The sequence below is a fragment of the Homarus americanus genome, unplaced genomic scaffold, assembly GCF_018991925.1.
Source record: "Homarus americanus isolate GMGI-L3 unplaced genomic scaffold, GMGI_Hamer_2.0 scaffold36188, whole genome shotgun sequence".
In the NCBI taxonomy this organism is placed as follows: domain Eukaryota; kingdom Metazoa; phylum Arthropoda; class Malacostraca; order Decapoda; family Nephropidae; genus Homarus; species Homarus americanus.
In genome coordinates this window covers 1,341,744-1,361,788 of record NW_024718183.1, presented here as the reverse complement: position 1 = coordinate 1,361,788, position 20,045 = coordinate 1,341,744, and positions in this window count along the sequence as shown.

Genomic DNA, 20,045 nt, shown 5'->3' with positions numbered 1-20,045 from the left:
CAACAAAACATGGAATCCCAACATCGAGACCAACAGGTGGAACAATAGCGAAAAACTGCGAAGGGGGAATATACAAGTAGACATATCAAGAAAAATCCCTAAACGAAGAATAGGTTTGGACACCAATCATTGTGGACAAATTAAAGATTACGACCAATGACTTTAAAATACGAGACCCATTAGAGTTTAGAAGAGCCAGAAGTGGGAAACAGGATGATAGATCTCTACTCCAACTGCCACAATCCAAGTTTAAGAAATAATGGACACCAGACAAACAGTAAGTACTTCAAGAAAAATACAACACAACGTAAGAAACTGGAAGACTGAGAGAATTAACCTAAGTAATATACTTTTACTTTTATCCTCTTCACCAAAAGATCAGCTCGTTAGCCGCTTGGGCGATCGGTCACGTCTCTGTTACGCACTGTTGGCAAGTACTGGGCATGCACTGGCTCCTGAATGTACCTGAACCTGCTCCAGTGTTGGTCAAGTCTTGTCGTCACAACACTTTCTGGCAGATTGTTCCAAGAGTTCACAACCCTCACTCCGAAAAAGTGTGCCCTCACAGTTTTCTGGACTTGCAGCTTCTTCAATCTTGAGCTGTGACCCCTTGTGGGACGAGCGTCCGCTAGCTCCAAGTAAGGACACTCGACTGAGTAGTGCCCCTTGAGATGCTTATACACCTAAATTAGGTCTCCCCTTGCCCGTCTGTAGTATAAGCTAGGCAAGTTGAGGCGCTCCAATCTCTCTGGGTAGCTGAGGTGCCGAAGTGCATGTAACGGCCCCTGTCTCATCAACAGAACATATTATATAAATGGGTCAATACATCTGATATTATATTCAGATTCACCACCCTGTAACTTTCCACTGGCTATGAGCTGACATGTTCAAAGCACGTGATAAGGTGTGCCCCACGGGAAGCTGCGTCATAGTATGCTGAGTAAAGGCAGAAGTAGCCGGCTCTCTGGCCACCTGAAGCGAGCAGTAGTTTGATATCCTTGACTAGAGGAAGACGTTATTTGAGAGCCGCAGTGGATGGCTACGTCTTCCCTCGAGGGGGAACGACGTACCCATACCGTTCTCCCTCAATGGGTCACTACTCATCAGTCACTCACATCAACCAATATCGAACGGACGTGATCAACGTTTATATTTACATAAACGCCGTCCTCTTTCTCGTTCACTCATATATAGTGGAACTTACGGTTGATCTACACTCAGGAATTATAGACATAATCTTTTTATAATAAAACAAAAGAACTTCATTGGGTCTCGTTACTAAAACCCCAATATTTAATTTGTTGTGAACAACCCGGTTAATTGGGGGATTAACCGACGGATTCATGCAGGCACCAGTTTGGTGGCCCTCCTTTGAACATTTTCAACCAACTGACAGTCCCTAGCATATCTCGGGGACCAGACGAGGTGACAGTATTCCAGATGGGAAAGCACTTCACTCTTGAAGATCGTTACGAGGGACGGATCGTCTAGATATCTGAACGGCCTTCTTATTAGACCCAATAATTTATATGCCTGATTTACCTTCTTCTCACAATGGCCCGAGAACTTCAGCTCATTGTCAACATACACACCTAGGTCCTTCTCACATTCAGTCTCAACTTGTGCAGTTTCTTCATCCCATTGGGACATATGATTCGCTTCCTTACCAGTGGAATGCCCCAGGTGCATCCTCTTACACTTCGTGACATTGAATCTCAGCAGCCATTTCTTCGACCCTTCTTGGAGCCCACAGAGGTCCTTCTGCAGTTCTTCACAGTCCGCTTGGTTTTTTATTTCCCGAAATAACTTGGCGTCATCGGCAAACTTTTGTATGGAGGAGTGTACAACGTCAGGCATGTCATTTATGAAACAAACAATCAACAGTGGGCCCAATACACTGCCCTATGGTACCCCACTTGTGACAGGTACAGATGATAACTTCGTGCCATTATCACCAAACACTGCTTGCGGTCATTCTCAGAAGCTGCAGCATTTGCTAAGTACACTGTATTTTGCAGGGTGTGGTTAGAAATGTCAATGTTTACATGGCGCTCGCTCACCATAATCACAATATAATTTTGGTTTATTTGGTGCCAGGTTGATAAAATATTACCCTAAAAGAATCAGCTTTGCTGAAAAAAAGAATCTCGCACTGAACACCATGAGTCATTTGTTTAGAAAAGGCAAACAGCTGATTGGCTTACCAAAACGTTTGTGTTCCACTTAGTAAATTAGTACAGTACAGTTGTGTGTTTGTGGGGTAAGATTTTTTTGGGTTCACACTCAGGATGGAATGGAGAAAGGAAACCCACGATGTGCTCTCTGTATACATGTTGTATTGGATGTACAATGCAGCTTGGTGCTGGGAAGGCAGCATGGTTACAAGCGTGATGTAGAGAGAGCTGGTTGGTGAGGGTGCTCAGAGGACAGCTTGTGGATCGCCATGCTCTCCGGCGGGAGCGAGGACCGCCAGACAGGCGGAGGAGGAGGAGGTGTTGCTGGCTGGTTGGTGTAGGTAGAAAGAGACAGGTCACCATGAGGTCAGGTCTTAAATAGCGGGGGGTAGGCGTGGCTTAGTAGTTGACCCCCGCTCCGTGATGTATGGCGGCGCTGGTTGACCTAGACCATGAGGCATACACTGGGGAATTGGTGGAGTCGGTTACTCAGCGACAAACAGCGTTTTTAGGGGAGAAATCCACTACAATACTCCCCCTTCCCTCCAGGCGGTGTAGGAGACTTGTTGTCTGCAGGGTTGCATAACACATGTGAGGCAGAACGGGCGGTACATGCCTCATGTGAGACAACGGCGATGGCGTGGATGAGCCGGTCGTTGGATACAACTGTCTACATACACACTATCTGTGGGAGAAGAGAGGAAGAAAAAGGGTGTGTGGAGGCGATGAATGTTGTGCTTCCCTCACGGCAGGTACAGAGTCGTCAGATGCGCCTGCTGGGGTGTGTGGGCCTGGGTCAGAAGCAGGGGCTGCGTCAGCAGAAGCGGATGAGGGCTCGTGACAGTAGCTGGGTCCACGAAAGCAGCAGGGTGCAGGACAATAGCAGGGAGTACCTGAGGGAGAAAAGAGGGGTGTGGGTCCGCACTCAGGAACAGTGGCCGCGTCAGGGGCGGCAGGGGTTACTGCTGGGCCGGGGTCGGCGTCTGAGGCAGAACGGATGTGCTGGGGTCGGAAGAGGAGCGACTGTCTGCTTAGAGTAGCAGAGCTGCTCTAGGGTGTCTAACCTGCGGTGTAGAGACAGTAGCTGTAGAGCCGATGAGAGCTGCTTCTGGGTGGATAAGCCAGTCTTCCATGTTCCTTGAAGACTGGGAGCGTGATCAGTTTCTCCTCCATCCTGTGTGAGTGCAAATCTCCGGGAGTCACCATTTGTGGGGTAAGGTTTTTTTGGGTTCACACTCAGGATGGAATGGAGAAAGGAAACTCACGATGTGCTCTCTGTATACATGTTGTATTGGATGTACAATGCAGCTTGGTGCTGGGAAGGCAGTATGGTTACAAGCGTGATGTAGAGAGAGCTGGTTGGTGAGGGTGCTCACAGGACAGCTTGTGGATCGCCATGCTCTCCGGCGGGAGCGAGGACCGCCCGGCAGGCGGAGGAGGAGGTGTTGCTGGCTGGTTGGTGTAGGTAGAAAGAGACAGGTCACCAAGAGGTGAGGTCTTAAATAGCAGGGGGTAGGCGTGGCTTAGTAGTTGACCCCCACTCCGTGATGTATGGCGGCGCTGGTTGACCTAGACCACGAGGCATACACTGGGGAATTGGTGGGGTCGGCTACTCAGCGACAAACAGCGTTTGTAGGGGAGAAATCCACTACATATTTATCATCACTTAATAAATGCTATTGTAGTGTATTTATCACCACTTTAATAAATACTATTATAGTGTATTTATCATCACTTAATAAATACTAGTGTAGTGTATTTATCATCACTAAAGTAATATTCTAGTGTACAGTATTGTGTACCTGTATATACCCCGGTTTATTCATTAATAATTTGTACAAGTAGCCAAATTGAGTCATCACATAACATTCAAAGGTAGTAAGTAGCATTGTAGGGAAGGTAGTTTCATATCAAATATTGTACAGTGTGTTATAGTGACCCCTGTTGTAAGCGGGGTCCGGACAAAACCCCCCTCAAGTAAAGTGCAAAATAGGACAAAACCCCTTATTTAGATTGTACGGTAATTAGAAATCATTTTTACCTGCATGTTATATGTTGTAAAGATATTTTCTTTCTGAGGTAATTTCGGATCACCCGAAGACTGGTCTCTTCAGCTCAATTCACCTGAAGATTTAACCACTCAAATTGTTGTTTGATCTGAGTTTTCTGTATGATATGTTTGCCTTGGTGCATTAAGTAACTCATATTTAAATTGTTGTGGAACTCGTCAGCCTCAGATCTCGTGATCAGGTCATCCTCAACCGTCATATTTTGTGAGGTTATCGTTGTCAGGTCTCCAGTTAAAGTGAGGTCGCCCTCTGTGGGTACATTGTGTGAGGTCATGTAATTCACCCCCAAGCGTGATACCCCTTCTCTCAGCTGCCTTTTCAAACTATTAAAGTTTGCCCTTCTGAAATCTGGGACTTTATTGGAATTTTCCTTGCAACTGCCCTTAAATTTTAATTGAAATCTAATTTCTTTGTGACCGCTGTTAGCAACTTCGTCCTACACCATGACATTACAGGTTGTGCCTCTCTAGTCCGGCATTCTGTGGTCTGGAAACTCCCATGGTCCGGAACGATTTTAGTTTGCCCATGGAGAAAATCAATTTGAGTCTGGTACTTTCGATGTTTGGCTAAATTTTGTCTTATTTACCCTATTTTTTGGCGAATTACTACCTGTAATAAAGTAACATCCTAATAAACCAACAAAAATAACACAGATAAAGTTAAATAAAAACTAAAAACAACACAAAAAAAGTTCTTATGTTCTACAGCTTCAGCTAGAGTTGAACCTGATGACTTGGCAACTTCGTCATCCGAATAAAAACACACAACAACATTGGCTGTCCTTATGTTTTCAACTTTACCACCACTGGTGGTGTGAGGTTGTGAAATGGAGTACCATTGTACGATATGTTTTCCCATGTGTTGAGTTGTGAGCATGTCTGTGGCAGCGCCCGGTTACCAGTCACCATCTGACGCTGTAAGAGTAAAGTCTGCAAAGAACGTGGTCTATTATTCAAACCTCTCACATGGCGCAGTGAGAAGGGTGCCAGGGCCCGACACGTCATAACAGCCCTGAGGATAAAGCCAACATGGCCCCTACACATCCACGATTTTCGACTCCCTCAAGGGGACGCCAGGGCATCTCTACACCGGCGAGGAACACTAGGCACGCCCAGCAGCAGACCATGAGTGCATTGATGGCCCAGATGGCGTCTCTAGCTACTGGCGGCCACGGTCATGCTCCTATGCTGGTCATGAAGCCCTCAGCAGCGAACGCTCCAGAGAAGTGTGAGGCAGAAATGCAAGCATCGGCGTTTAGGACATGGAGCGGTCCATGGAGTCGTGGGTGCTGTTGAACAGATTGTCACAACTGGTGGCCACACTCCACATTCGCCTGAACTGCGTCCCTGCACTCCAAAGGGTGATTGACTTAAGATATTCCAGCGGTCAGTGGGAGCAGCTCTCGCCCAAGGAAGCCCTGGACGCTATCAGTGGAGTGGTTCTTCAATCGTCAAACCAAGCTGTGAAATGGAACGAGTTTTTCAACAGCAAACAAGGTGAAGAGGAGCCCATGAAAAGGTATTTTCAACGATGCTACGCGGAGGCAGTGGAGTATGAATTTAAATGTCCCACCTGTGATAACGACCTCTCTGAGTACATGCTATTACGTAAAGTTATGGTGGGCCTGAGTAACCCAGTGTTAAAAAGGGAAATTTTCCAGGGGTACTAGGGTTATAATAGTGTTGAAGTGCTAAGAAACAAGTGTATGTTATTTGAGGCAGCAGTGAGAGATACTGGTGTATTGTGTCGTACGTCTGGCCAGGCAGTGGTGGGAACAGCCACGGAGGCAGCGGCGGTTGGTGATGACGTCATGGGTGAGTCTGAAGTAGCTGCCGCCCAACCTGGACACCCCAGTCGCGCACACTGTGAGAACTGCGGCATGACACAAGCCTCCGGTAAGAGCAGGACGCCCATGGGACATTGTTCAGCGTCAGATGCCTACACCAAGAGGTTTGACGATGCTATTCAGGATATGCCGCGCAAGTACAAGTACGTGGATGACACTCTCCTCTGACCCCAGTGTGAAGGGGGCGTTCTGGCACACCTACGATTTTCTGGAGACCTGCGCTTGCACAGGTATCACACTGAAACCAGAAAAGTTCTTGTTCTGCAGGTATGAGGGCTTGAGCTGCCACCATTTATGAGGGCTGCTACTGCCACCATTCATGAGGGCCTGTGTGCCAGTAACAATTCCTGTTACTCTTATATATCACCATTGGTAGCGTGACGATAGGAGGCTCGTGGGTAGGTGTAATGATAGTATCAAGCAATAGGGAAGAAATAACGGTAAATACTGTAGGTAAATAATATACACAATTACACAAATACAAAGTTTATTTAAACCTGAATATGAAATTAGAAGAAAGAATTGGTTTGTACTAACAGACGAAATCTCGTACTAGGCCCTCAGGCACAACATCCTCACACCATTACTGGGTGGACATAATCAATACACTTCCAACCCTACTGGGTGGACATGCTCAATAGCACAACTAGGATAGTCACTTAGCACCATACATATTAGAGCAACTGCCACTACAACACTCAGTCGTCAGGAGTGATACTCAAGCAACAGCCATGGGGTCCAGCCACCATGGAGTACTATCCGACGAACTCTGCAGATCCCAGTGGGTTAATTCCACCACACAAATATAGCCCTACTGAGTTAGACACTCATCCACCAATGATGGGGGCTGGTAGTGGGGTGTGGCTTGGTGGTCCAGGGTCACCTCGTGGACCGAGCGTTAGGGCCAGACGAGCCAGCTATGGGGGCTATAGGTGGTCTGAAGTGTCTGACGGCCGGGTCTCACGAAGGTAACTGATCCTACTGGACCTCGGACATGTCCCCAGACATAGTGGATACAACATCCACCCTACAGACACGGCCTAGGCTGCGTTAGGGACCTGTATGGATGAAGGGACGGGCACTTACTAACTGGTGACAACAACAACACGTTTCAGGGGACGTTAAAGACGTAAATATGACTTTACTCAGAGCATATCAACTACGTTACTGTAACACTTGCACAATCAACTATTAATTGGGTCAAATCACTTAAAGAAGGGCAAATTACAACACAGCGTGGAATGGCATACCTGTATGGATGAAGGGACGGGCACTTACTAACGGTTAAAATGCCCGCGGCGCCCTCACTCAAACTAGGCCAGGGAGTCCAGCTACTCCTATTCCAATGAATTAATTTACGGTACCCTCTGACGTTGAAATTGAGACTATGAACTCCTTTTCATTCTCTACTATTATCTTCACTAACAATGCTCTGACTCAGCTATCGAAAGCAAAATTAAATTGATTACAAAGGAATGGATGGCAACAGGTCCCAGCATACAGTGTCTGCTCCCATAGACAAAGGCGGGGGAAACAGAGAAAACGGGGGACGTTTCCACTGGGGGACTCGGAAGGTTTTGTGGACGTTTGAGCGTAATATGAATCCTTAAGGTTTTCAGGTTAGCTCTTATCATGACCATTACACAGGAAAGAAGCCAAGTTTGTGGGTTTCCTCCTGGGGTGGGACCTCTACCAGCCCACTGCCCAACGTCTGTCAGCCATCAAGGACTTCCCCATGCCTGATGAGCCATCAATCACTGACATCAGGTCCTGGTATGGCTTGGTTAACCAGTTGGGTCCCTTCCTTGCCACTGCACCTGTGATGGAGCCCTTCCGTGAGCTCCTCAAGAAGCCAGTGGGCAAGCGGGTGTATTGGGGCGACCAGCTGCGGCACAAGTTTCGCCAGGCCCAGGACACCATCTGTCATTTGGCCAGGAATGGCTTGGTGTACTACGACAAATCCAGGCCTACGGCAGCTGTCACGGATTGGAGCAGGGAGGGCATTGGCTTCGTCGCCCTGCAACAATACTGTGCCTGTGCCTCTCCAGAGACGCCCTTCTGCTGCAGGGGATGGTGGCGGTTGACTCTGTGCGGTAGCCGGCATCTGAGCACGGCCGAGGCCGGCTACGCTGCAGTAGAAGGGGAGGCCCTGGCTGTGGTATGGTGCCTGAGCAAGGGCAGGCTGTTCCTCCTTGGCTGCCCGAACCTCATTCTGGTGACGGACCACCGCCCCTTAGTTGGCTTGCTAGGGGACAGAGCCCTAACGGATGTGGCGAATCCGCGCATGTTCAGGCTCAAGGAGAAGACCCTACATTACCAGTTCACGGTCAAGTAATTGCCAGGGAAGCGGAACTGTGCAGCTGACGCCCTATCCCGCTTCCCCTCCCTCAGGGCGGCCCCCAACTCGGAGGCATGGACCAAGAGGAGGACCTGTGCGCTGCAGTGTGTGTAGTCACAATCACAGCACTGGATCAGGATGGGTGCATCACTATGGACGAAGACACAGTGTGCAAAGCAGCTGAGGACGACCCAGTATAACAGATTCTAGTGTCGAGGGTGCTGGCAGGCGACTGGCGCCCCCACAAGTCACAGGAGGTGGCCTGTCTGCACCCATACTTCTCGGTGAGGGACAGGTTGGCTGTGGTCAGGGGTTTGGTCACCTACACCTTTGACCAGGGCTGCGTGCGCCTTGTCATCCCCGACTCCCTCCGCCACCGGGTCGCCGTTAACCTGCACGTGGGGCACCAGGGCCTCGACTCAATGCTCAGGAGGGCCCGGCAGTCTGTCTATTGGCCTGGCATGGAGGGTGACCTGCAGTATCATCAGTCCTGGTGTGCTGCTTGCGAGACCCACGCCCCTTCCCAGCCTCCGGAATCGTTGGTCTTGACCCCAGCGCCAGACTATCCCTTTCAACAAGTGGTGGCCGATTTGTTCCACCTGCAGGGCCACACGTACCTAGCATGCGCTGACCAACTCACAGGTTGGATGGAGATCGCCCACTTCCCCAACGAGGCCACCTCTGGAAAAATCATCGCCCGTCTGCGGGGTTGCTTCACGAGGTGGGGGGCACCTAAGCAGATCTCCACAGATGGAGGCACTAACCTTGCCAGCCCTGAGCTGACAGATTTCCTCAAGTCATGGGGGGTCGAGGTGCGCCTCTCGTCGGCCCACTTCCCCCAGTCCAATGGCAGGGCAGAGGCTGGGGTCAAGGCCGCCAAGAGGCTCCTCAGGGTTAACACTGGGCTCGAGGGTAGCCTGGACTGCGATAGGACATCCCAGGCCCTCCTCCAGTACCTGAACACGCCTCTGCGGGGGGTGAACAAGTCGCCCGCTCAACTTGCCACCGGCCGCCAGCTCCGTGACGGCGTTCCCGTGGCCAGACAGCACTATAAGGTGGACCAGCACTGGCGGCAGGCACTTCGTATGAGGGAGGTGCGCTTGGCCGAAACCCACGACGGGGTCCTTCTATCGCGGGGGGGGAGGTGTTCCGCCAGCTGGCTCCCCTAGCCGTGGGCACGCAGGTGCATGTGCAGGACACCGCAACCAAGCTCTGGGACAGGACAGGACTTAACCTAACCTAACCTAACCTCACAGGCAGCATGCCGTCAGGTTGATTGGCAGTGGCAGGGTGTCCATCTGCAACAGACGCCACCTGCGAAGCGGCTTCGCGCCTGTGTCTACCACTCCAGTGGTACATCAAGCTATGCCTCCTGGCCCCACTTCTGCGGTGCCCTCCGTACCCATGCCCTCGCTCGCACCCCCAGCCCCTCCCCAGTCGGGCGTGTCGGGCGTGTCGGGCGTGGCCAGGCCCGGGACAGGCCGCAGGCCCCCGGGCTGGTTGGCTGACTACATGATGTAGTGTATGTGGTGTAAAATTAGTTTAGACTTTTTTGTTGTTGTTTTGTTTTTCTTTGTTTGACTAGTTTTTTCTTGCATTATTGTTTTTTATGAATGCATTGTTTTCCTTTTGTGAGTTCAAATGTGCAATGTCATTTCCTTTTAACTTGGAGGGGAGATGTGAGGTTGTGAAATGTAGTACCATCGTACAATATGTTTTCCCATGTGTTGAGGTGGGAGCTTGTCTGTGGCAGCGACCGGTTGCCAGTCACCATCTGACGCTGTAAGAGTAAAGTCTGCAAAGAACGTGGTCTATTATTCAAACCTCTCACAGGTGGGTAGAAGTTTTGTTTTAAATTCAGAAACATTAATTAAAATATAAATGAACATTAAATAAGTGTTGCTTTCATATTCTTATGTAGAGTAATGACAATATGTTTTAACATGTGCGCACTTACATACACAGTCTCACGTTTTTTTCTTTACCATTAATGGTTAGCTACTTTTATTGTTCCATTTATTAACATTAAATAACATTACTTAAAACAACCATATAAATTTTTTACATTAATTTTACTACAGCTACAACCAGGGTCTTATTTTCTTCAGTTTTATATGTAGAACCAGTCAGTCACTGGTTTTGTAAACATTAACGAAAGCAATGCCTCCTCGTGTGCTTTAATATTCTACGTATTATTAATGAAATGTATTGTTCATTTTGCACACATAAACATTAATTCAATCAAAAAGACATTCAGGAATAAACAATAATGAATCTTTTGTACATAAGAGAAAATACGCTGTTTACACGATTTGTGCATGTCTGAACGTTGGCGGGCCGCTCAAACCCGTCAAAATTCGAGTTTCCACCGTCTAAATTTTAAACTGTGTAGTGTTTTTTTTTTTGTATCCAAATAAAAAATGCTGAATTAAAAACTCGTGAAATTTGAGAGCTTACTGTACAACATTTAACCCTTCAATATGTCTTCAAAGAGACCATGACACAATGAAAGTGGTGCTAGTGCTTCCAAGCATAAGCACAAGCCACTATCTATCTAGGAAAAGGGTGAATTTCCATGGTCAGGCACTGGTCAGGTCTCGAGGTTGCCGGACTAGAGAGGTACTACCTGTACTAATGAGGTTTCCTTTGTTTGACAGAACAATCAAGTACAGGTAGTCCCCTACTTACGACTGCTTGGTCTTACATCCATCGGTACTTACAACCTGCTCTGACCTTACGACCGCGGCAGTCGTGACTAAAAATATTTTCAAATGACGCGCGCATTTTCTATACCGAAACGTTTCTGTCCCAGGTGAGAGCGTGGCGGGCTCTGGTCGCCGCATGAGTACACTCACTCAGTGGAGCGCTTAGTTGGTGTTTAGCTATCGTATCCTATACTGATCGCGCTGTGAACTTTCGTTATTATCGTATTTAATTGACTTTATAATGACTGGAAAGCATAAAAGTGAGAGTACTGGTGGTGCTCCAAAGAAAAGGAGACAGGCAATTACTTTTGAGATGAAAATGAAGATAATAACTCAGCATGAGAATGGAAAAACTGTAGCAACAATCTCAAGTGACCTAGGTTTCTCACACTCGACCATATCCACTATTCTGAAGGACAAGGAACGTATTCGTAATGTAGTGAAAGGAACAACACCTATAAAGGGAACAATAATTTCAAAGAAAAGACAAGGTCCTTTTCACGATATGGAAAAATTATTGGTGATATGGATAGAAGACCAGATAGAAAAGCGTGTACCCTTAAGCCTTCTAACCATACAGGCTAAAACAAGAAGCCTGTTCCAAAGCCTGAAGGAGCAGGCAGGAGATGAATGTGATCAAACCTTTACAGGAAGTCATGGGTGGTTTGATAGATTTAAAAAACGCTACAGTCTACACAATGTTAAAGTGAGTGGAGAGGCAGCTAGTGCCGATGTTGGTGCTGCCGAAGCTTTTAAGGAGGAGTTAGATGAAGTGATTATGGAAGGGAATTATTTGCCTGAGCAAATATTCAATGTGGATGAGACTGGATTATTGTGGAAGCGCATGCCTGAGCGGAAATACAGTTTCAAAGGAGTTAATGAAAATGAAGTTATTTCGGATATTAGTAACAAGATAGTGGAGTTAGGTAAACAGCTGGAGTTAGAAATTGATAATGAAGATGTTGAACAGTTGGTTGAAAGTGTAGCAGAGGAGCTCAGTAATGAGGATCTTATTGAACGAGATGCACAGAAAATTGCAGAGGAAGAAGAGAGACAAAATGTAGAAGAACCACCTGCACCCCCCAAAAAGTTTTCAGTGAAACAAATGGCAGAGGCATTTGCTACAATTAATAAAGGAATGCAAATGTTTGATGGCATGGATCAAAATTATGAGCGTTATGCCAAGTTGACAGAATGATCCAAGATGCACTTGCTTGCTACAGAGAAATTTATAATGAAAAGAAAATACAAACTGTGCAGTCTAAATTGGGCATCTACTTTAAGAAGTCCCCCAGTGCTGTCTCCTCACGCCCCACCAGTGCTGCCTCTTCACTCCCTCGAGATGATCCAATACCTTCAACCAGCAAGTTTCCACAGCACATAAACCTGGCTGAAGAAAGCAACATTGATGACCCACCCAGCCCTGTCTCCTCTTCTGCTTCATCCAATTAATATAGTCTCCATGTATCCTGTAAATAGAAAATTATTGGGGCCCCGTGTGCATTCAGCTGACTACATTAAAGGTAAGTGCTCAGTCACACTGTATCCATTCCTCATTATTTATTACTTTTACTGTACTGTATCCATTCCTCATTATTTATTACTTTTACTGTACTGTATGTCATTGTAGATTTTTTATTTTATTTTATTTATTTTTTTTAAATTTGAAAAAAATTTGATTTTTTTTTTTTATCTACAGGTATGTCGGACTTACTACCAATCGGACTTACGACCTGGATTTGAGTGCCTAACCCCGTCGTAAGTCGGGGAGCACCTGTATATTATTATCCCGGATTGGTTCGGTTATATGTTGACTTAGGAAACAGTCCTGAATTGTTTCAAGAAAATACTTTGATTCTGAATTACCCATAAGGTCGATCCAATCTATTTGGCTAAAGTTAAAGTCGCCTACTATACAGACTTTGCTATGTCTGGATGCCCTGCTCATTTCATCCCAAATAAGTTACTCATTAGCTATCAAGATTAGGTCTATATACAGTATTACCCGGCTTTACACGGTTTCACTTTCCGCGATTTCTCATTTACGCGGTACCTTGCCAGAACCGGACTTTCACTTTCCGCGGTGCATCTACTCATATACGCGGTGAAGTATAATTTATTTTTTTTTTTTTTTAGCTCATAAAATTCATACAAATTACTCGGCCAGAATATAATTTACATTGCTGGAATTCTTACAATATGATGATCATTTTGAATATAAACATCATGGATTTTGCATTAGACATACAAATTTTAGATCTAATGTAATAATTTGGTTTACACAAAGCAAATATTTTATCTTTTGTGCATAATATATGAAGTTTACATTCAAAATATTCCCTGACCTGCAAGGAATCCAGAAATGTCAATTACATTATCCTAACTTTAGTCTGAGGTATTATTTATTACTAAACGTTAAAATCTAGTGGTTTCACCCAAACATTTTTCAGAGAGGTAGGACCTAGTGAGCTGCGAAAAGAGGGGGTGGGGGGATTTGAGTCCATTATTTGAATGGACATTAACCTGGCGACTGTATTTCTCTTAAATATTAATTGTGTGAGCATACCATCATAAAATTTAGATGTTATTTTCACTACAACATAGGTATTGTGTCGGAAAAAGTGAAGTTTGGGGGTCGGGCCAGTCTCTATTGGAATTAATCCCATATGTTCTGTTGTTCACTTTACGCGATTTTCACTTTCCGCGGTACCCTGTGGGTTCAATTGATCGCGTAAATCGGGGTACTACTGTATTACTCCTGTGATTAATTTTTCTCTACAAATGGTTAATTCTATCCAAATTGTTTCTTTATATAGTACAGTTTTTATTTCCTTATTTATTTCACACTTCAGATTATCCCTAACATAGATTGCAACTCCACCTCCTTTCCTAATCTGCCTATCGGTATGGAATAATTTGTAACCTGCTGTAACGACCACGGTCGTACACGTCAGTTAACGCCAAAATCAAATGACTCATATTACGCTCAATAGCCCACAAAACATGTACCTCTGCTTTATTTTGAGTCCTCCATCTGAGGAGTCCGTTTTCTCATCACTTCAAGACGCCTCAGTCCTCCGTTATCCCATTTTCTCTGACTTACTGAAACCAACCTCTCTATAAAATGAATTTGAATGTGAGAGAGAACACCCTGGTTTTGAGTCAGCTTAGATATGTCTGTTTACAGTTGGAACATTCAAGATCCATTGTGAGTGGTGTTGAACGCTTCAACTGTCCTTATTGTTAATAAGACGTGTCAAGTAAGTGAGTGTTGAGTCTGCCAGGACAAACGATACCCATCGGTTTCGTTCCCTAAGAATACCCATGAGTTTCTGATCGCTACTGAAGTTATGTTATTTTGTCGCCCCGACATCAGAGAATCTGATGTTTGTAGTTTAGTTAGAGTCAGTTGTCTATTTAAGAAAGTCATTAATTTCCTGAATTATTCTGTCAACCGGTATAATCTCCAAGATCTAACGTCTCCCTGTGAATAGGTCCTTGTTCGCCTCAGGCCTGAGCTCGCAGAATTGATGTTATCAACGTTATCAACCTACCCTTTCCTGGCAAGCTCAACCTCTGATTAGATTATATGAATAGACATCGACCTTTCTGGCATGAATATGGAGGCCCAAGCTGCCCAGCGGGTGCACGTATATACCTCTACACGAGGGAGAATCACGCATTCGTGACTCTTCCTCAACGTATCTCCAGGTATGTTCACGTGTGTTCCCCGCCGCCTAGTAATTCAGTTTAACTTAGTCAATTTTGTGAATATCAGTGTTCATGTTTTAACATACTGTGCAGAATTCAGGAGTCAGTAGCGAGATTTGAATATTCCATCATTATTAACGCCCCGTAGTGACTCTTCCTCAACATATCTCCAGGCCAGTGTGTTGAGCTGAATACTCATCGGCTACCGTGGGTCGGTAGCCGAGTTGGACGATGCCGTTAATTCGTCAGGATTAAACTGGGAAGTCCTTTTCCTGCAACTTAGGCGACAGCTCCCTTGGCGTGTGTCGGTCTACAACCGACCCCCTGACAGCGATCTTCATTTGTTATGGAGACACTTGGGATATATACCCTGAGGCACTCCTCACAGTTACACGGGCCTAAGTATTATTGTATCTTGATTGGGGGAATAACTAACAGATGGAAATCCCAGGTTAAGCAGTGAAACCATAAATGTTGATATTACCAGGAAATATGTTATGTGAGTTGAGTACATGAACTGAAGGAAAAGTATCATGTTCATGACGATAGAACGTGAGGTTATAATTTGATTTGGGATAATGTCAAGTGTGTCATATTATCCACTTGCAGTAACAATGGAATAATATATTGATTGTTAAATGTTGTAACCAAGAATTGAAGATGTAATTTGTTACTTGTAAAAGTAAGACCTGAGGGTCCAGTGATATCTTGTGTATAATTACTGAATCTCATTTGTCAGAGGAATAATACAACAATTGTCTAATGAAGTAATAAATATTTGGAGGTGTTTAATGAGGTAATAAGTTCTTGAAGTGTTTGATGACGTAATAAGTTAATTTCGGTTCTGTTTAGCCTGAGTGAATCTAAGATGCATCTTCTCCACTCACTGTGTTAATAAATATTGAATTAGTAAATCTACGAGTATCACCACTCTATTCCCTCTAAACTTTGGTTCCCAGAAAATAATACTTACTCACGTGCCTATACATCTACCACACTACCCAAAACCCTTCCATGAGTTCTGTTATATAATGAAAAGTCTGGGTGGTGGCAGCTACCCTGTGTAAGTATAAAAAGAGTTGTACTAAGAGTAACATGGTTCCCCAGACTAACCCATGTAGAAGAATAGAAATAAAACAGTATACTTCCGAAAGGTGAGAACATTGAAACTGGGAATATAATAGATATGAACGAAATGAAAGTCTTGGAAAATATAAGAAAAGAAAGATAAGACATGTATGTACATTGTGGAACTAATGACACAGCATAGAAATTATTAAATATATAGATCATGAAAGATTAAGGTAAAGAACATACAGAACTGAGAAGAGAATTACTTATATAAGAATATATAAGAATATAAGGTGTATAGAGATAAAGAACATATAAGAATATAAGTAAGAATATATAAGAATAAATATATATGTAAAGAATGGAAGAAGAATAAGTATATAAAACAGGGTACTCATTGGAAGAATGCTACACAGAACAAACAAGTAGCCTATATGAGTAAATAGAATACTAACAGAAAAGAGTAGCTGGATGGTAAATTATTGAAAAGAGAAAACTCGGCCCGTTACAAATGGTGGCAGCGGTGGGATTATTTTCATTTGAGAACCAATTTGAAGGAATGAGGTGTGGTACTTGGTGAATTTGTTTTCTCAGAATACAGTATACAGTAATGTATAAGTTTTGTCATCAGTAAGGAGTACAAATAATTGTGTGATTTAAAGTACAAACTTTTGTGTAAAGTACAATACTGTAGTTGTAACTGGAAAGTTTTAAGAGTTAGGTATGAACTAACAATTGATTTAGTTTCACCACTTTTCTTTTGTGAAAGTTATAATTTTTTTTGTCACAGAGTGAGGTAATGCACCAATTTTTTTTGAAATAAGCTACCTAACTGATCTTTGTGAGTTTTTATTGTGTGAAATTTCAGGAAAGTGGTAATTGCACATTAGTGTAATTTTTATTTTGTGACCAGTGTATTATTCTTTGGATATTTACAGACATTGAGTGGGCAGTATACTGTACATCTGCTATGTTCAGAGTGTGATGAACTGGGTTCATCTCTTGAGTGTCACCAGAAATGTCATGTGTACAAAGGTTATGTAATCCAATGTTTTATTTTTAGCTGTGACATTTATTGGAAGTATGGTGATTTCAATTGAAAGTGTTCAGATTCTCACTTGAAGTATTTCTCTAACTTTGAAATTTTTATATAACCCAAGTGAGTGTTATATAATTTTTTTTATATGCGTATGTTATGTTGTTATATTTTTTCTTTTGCTAGTGAACTGAATTGTGAAATAACTAGAACGAGTTTTAGTGCTCAGTTGAAGTCAATTTGTTACCATTGAATTTATTGAGATAACACAAATTTGGTGTTAAATTTTTCAGTGTTGTATTTTTCAACCTGTTTCTTTAACAGAGAATTTCATTACATACTGCCTTAACCTTTCTTACAGTGTAGACTGATATGCATTGTTGGTAAAGAGATTATTTGTATTTGAGAACTAATTCCGGTGTATTTTCAGCCATAGTATTGATTGAGTTGAGGACTCTGTTGTGAAATGGACATCTAAGACATACAATCTCTGAAAATGGATTGCTGGAAGCACCCTCTGTACATGTAAGGACCACCAATTGTGAGTACAGCACAGCGTAAATTGTGTAGTGTAAACCCAGTGTCAAGATATTTGAAAAAGACAGTGAATTCTTGTGAGTACAGAAAATCCGCTTCGTGTTAGTCCTTCGTGAAAGCTACAGAGTTATATTTTCTTGAGACATTCTCGTCAAGTACCATCAAGTATTTCATTTTGAGCATTGCTATGAGTACTGTGTGAATTGAAACCTTGTAGTGTTGTCTTTAGAGATACTTAATCTGCTGAGTGAGTCACCCATACTATTACTGGCTTTAAATTTTTTTTTGGTGAGTATCCATTTAAAAGGTATCCGAGGCATTTATGTGTTAACGTTTACCTCCTTTGCTCTGGAAGGGTGTTAATTGAATTTATCTTTGGTGGGGTTGTTTTGTAGAAGATTTGTTGTGACATCAGCACACGATGATCACAGTAGTTGTGAATAAGTTACAACTTATGTGTGAGTTCCGAGAACTTGCCAAAGCCATGGATGCCAGCATTCATCGGTGGAGAACGCCGAAGGCTCGGAGGGGTAGTGAGAAAATCAAGTTTAGAAATTTCCCGTCGGGATCAGAACCTGATGAAAGGAAAACTGCCAGCGAGGCTGAGGAAGCTAGTTGTTATCATGGGTACTAGACTTCGGATGAGAAAGGGGGAAGTCAATGATTTGAATAGATCTTTTGTTAAGTATGCTTAGAATTACCCAGCTTAGATAAATTAGTAGAGAGAGCAGCAAGAAATGAATAGTATTCTACCTTAGACTTGAAAGACGCATATGATTTAAGTAATACTTAACGACAGAAGTCGAGACCTAACCACATTTAGTGATGGAATATAACTTATGAAGGTTTACACGCTTATCTTTTGGGTTTTTTCAACCAGTCCCATTATTCTTTTTATTTTTTACCAGAGAAGTAAACCAAGTAGTAGCCCCTTTTGCAGAGAAGAACCGAGTTGAATGTAACTACCCCGATGATGTCATAGTGTGGACTAATGATTTTTCAACCTTGTCAGACAGGTTAGCTAGAGTATTGAGAAAGTCTTTCCAGTGTTTCCCCTTTCATACAATTGCCAGTGGGAAGGTGTAGTTGTGCAGTTTTGATTGGTACAGGCAGTGCAGTTAATTTCTTTAAGTTAGTACTTTAGGCATAGGGCCCCTTATGCCTTGTAAGTACCAAATACGAAGATGATTCCGGAGATGAGCTGAATGTGAAAAGCACTGTAGTAGTAAAAGTAAATGCTACCACCTGATGATTCTGCCGTCAAGGGCATCTACATCTGGTTGGGATGTGTTGATGATGAACACCAACTGTGGGTTTTGCCATTCAAGTTTGGCCAGCGTGAGACCCTGTTGAGGAGGGATTGTCAGTATGTACCATGGGCAAGAGGAATGAGTAGATGTGTCTTACTGCAGTGAGAACATTGTTTGGTGTGAGTGATCAAGTTTGCTTGGAGGTCCTATCTGCAGTAGACCTGGGTTAATGTAGGAGGTAGTTGGGCTGGACTTTAGTCACGGCTAGGCGTGTACAAGAGTACATGGACCTAGTGCAGTTTAAGATGCATGCATGGTGAAGCAATTGCTAGGCAGGTACAAGAGTACATGGGCCTAGTGCAGTTTAAGCTTTGAAAGTTTGAGTTTCTTCGGACGGTGGCACAACGTGGGATCTTTGGTCATACATAGCCGCTGAATATTGCATAGTCGCGAGTGGAGAATGATTCTTTTGTGATAAGGTCAACCCGAATACTTCAGTGGCTGGATGGGGTCAGTCTATCTACTCCTAGCTTGAGATCTCAATTGTTGAATTTTGAAGCTTGGGTCCAGTGTCATACATATCTGATCAATCGCCTAGATGGAAACTACCTGTCATCCTAGTGGATGTTGTAGTTAAAAGTGTCATACATATCTGATCAATCGCCTAGATGGAAACTACCTGTCATCCTAGTGGATGTTGTAGTTAAAAGTGTTATACATATCTGATCAATCGCCTAGATGGAAACTACCTGTCGTCCTGGTGGATGGTGCAGTTAAAAGTGTACAAAAACTGTAATTAAGGCCGGCCTGTTATTTTTATTATTATGTTCTGTAATATTGGTGTATGATTATGTTCTTCTGTGTGCCATAACAAGTGGTGCTATGTTCATTTTATCTGCCCCTGGCTGGGAGTTTGTGTGATTATTCAACTGAGTTGCAAAATTTTATGTATGTGAAAATTCTGTAACGTGTGTTGCCTGTATTGATGACCATTACCCCAGTAGTGCAAGATATTGTGTTTTGAAATTATGTATTTACTGTGAATGTTTTGTTGACTATACCGCATAATATTGAATCTTTGGGAGGGGAAAGCTTTGTAACGACCACGGTCGTACACGTCAGTTAACGCCAAAATCAAATGATTCATATTACGCTCAATAGCCCACAAAACATGTACCCCTGCTTTATTTTGAGTCCTCCATCTGAGGAGTCCGTTTTCTCATCACTTCAAGACGCCTCAGTCCTCCGTTATCCCATTTTCTCTGACTTACTAAAACTAACCTCTCTATAAAATGAATTTGAATGTGA